This window comes from Meles meles, chromosome 2, assembly GCF_922984935.1.
Source record: "Meles meles chromosome 2, mMelMel3.1 paternal haplotype, whole genome shotgun sequence".
Lineage (NCBI taxonomy): Eukaryota > Metazoa > Chordata > Mammalia > Carnivora > Mustelidae > Meles > Meles meles.
In genome coordinates this window covers 106160766-106163016 of record NC_060067.1, presented here as the reverse complement: position 1 = coordinate 106163016, position 2251 = coordinate 106160766, and positions in this window count along the sequence as shown.

Genomic DNA, 2251 nt, shown 5'->3' with positions numbered 1-2251 from the left:
ACTGCCACTGCTACCAGATGTGAATCTTGTCTTGGAATAATTTTCCAAAAAAATAAAAAACAAAGAACTGGGCAAAACTAAAAATGAATAGTAGGAGTAGTGATAATATTAATGAAGAAGAAGAAGAGGAAGAAGAAAATGATTATAAACCATAAATCTCTCAGCCCTGACTTCTCTGTTGGACTCTTGGGGGCTAGTTGCGCTTCCACTCAGGGAGAGCCTATCCCGTGTCAGGCATGTGCTAAATGCTGAGGAAACACACACAAAAAATTCATAAGACATTTTTCCCAGAATTATTGGGCTTAGAGTTTAGGAAAGGGAGGGGAAACGTGAAAAATTAGCCATTATAGAATGTTACATTTGTTATAGTGCCCCCCACAGAGGGGGGAGAAGCATGAAGACAAGAATTCCACCTGTGTCAAAGTGAAGAAAGTTTTCACGGAGGGGCAATTTGAGGTGAATCTTAAAAAATCTTTCTTGCTGTCCTCCCAGCTTTTGATTTGTAAAACAATGAAGGATTGCTACTGTTACCATTCTCCATTGATTTGTGGAAGCAGAAATGTAAAATAAGCTCGAGCTCTAGAGGTAAAGAAAACAAAAAGCAATGTATAACATAGGGTAAATATGGAGGGGGTGGTGATGTTTGAAGTGATGAACCACAACCAACACAGAGGCTTTGAGAAAAGAGATCTTACATGGGAGAAGGCATCGGAATGCTCCCCTTCCCTGAAGTGGCAGAATTACCACAGGAAAGCAGATGAGTTATGACACACGTTATTATTCCTGACAACACAAGTACAATTAGGGCAAAGAATCACAAAATTGTTAATTATTTTACCTTTTGAATTTGTTAAGAATGTATGATTTAGCCATAATGCATGTACGAAACCAACACATTATTGCTTGAGTATAGTATGGGCTTTTTTGAAAGCCGAATTAGCATTTTCATTAGACAGATAAAGTCCCTAACGTTCATGGAGTTTACTATCTAGTAAGGAAAACCCAACTAAAAGTTGTACAAACACACACACACAGATACATATCTATATGGGCTGTCTTTTGACATATGACTTATGCTTTAACTCATCAAGATCGTCTTAATGGAGAATTTACCACATGCTGGAACTGCTAAGTTCTGTGGGGAATAGAAGAATGAATCGGAAAGAGATTCAACTCTGCAGGAAATGTCAGTCCAGGTGGAGCAATAGGGCATAAAATTAAGAACCAAAATGTATAAAGGGTCAGTGCCATAAGAATATAGATTATACAATAGGGTTCCTGAGGGGGGAGAGAGAGTACATGTTAGTAAGAGAAATGAGGACATTCTGATGGGGAAATTGGCAAACTATCTAAATCTCAAATGAAAGTTCATAGTTGGGATGTGTGCACAGGGGCATTCAGATATGGAGGGGAAGAATGAAGAAGGCAGTGTCTTAGCTTGCCAGGGCTGCTGTAACAAAGCTTCACGCAGAGGGTTGTTGGGGAGAGGGTTAAACCACAGACCTTCCCACAGTTCTGGGGACTGAGGTGTTGGCAGGGCTGGTTCTCTGGAGGTCAGGGAGGGAGGGATCTGTTCCGGGGCTCTCTTCTTGGCATGTGGATGGTTGTCTTCTCCCTGTGTTTTCACACTGTTTTCCTCTCTTCATGTCTATGTTCAAATTTCCTCTACTTATAAGATCACCAGTTATATGGGGTTAGGACCCACTCTAATGACCTCATCTTAACTTAATTGTCTCAGTAAAGACCCCGTCTCCAAATGCTATCACATTTTGAGGTAATGGGGTAAGGATTTCAGCATATGAAATTTTGGGGAGACATAATTCAGCCTATAACAAGGACTGAGGCAAAGAGTTGTGGGATATATAAAGAGAACAGTGAATTTTGGTTTGACTAAAATACTGTTACATAAACTAACATGGAAATCGGGCTGGACAAATGACTGAAACCAGATGGCACAGAGTTTGAATTTCCAGCTAGAGAGTTTGGACTTTGTTCCTTCAGCAGTAGGGAACCAGAAATGAATTTGAGCAGAGGAGTAGCATAATAAATACAAAATTATTGCCTGCTTACAGTGTGCCAGACACCATGCTAAATGTTTTACCTAATGATCTCATTTTATCATCATCTCATTTTAATCTTTGCAATAATACCTTTAACCAGGTTTTATTAGTCTTGTTTTACAGAGTAGTAAACTAAGCTTAAAAAAGTTATTGTAGTTTATGAATATTAGAGCAGAAGATCTAATTTAAGT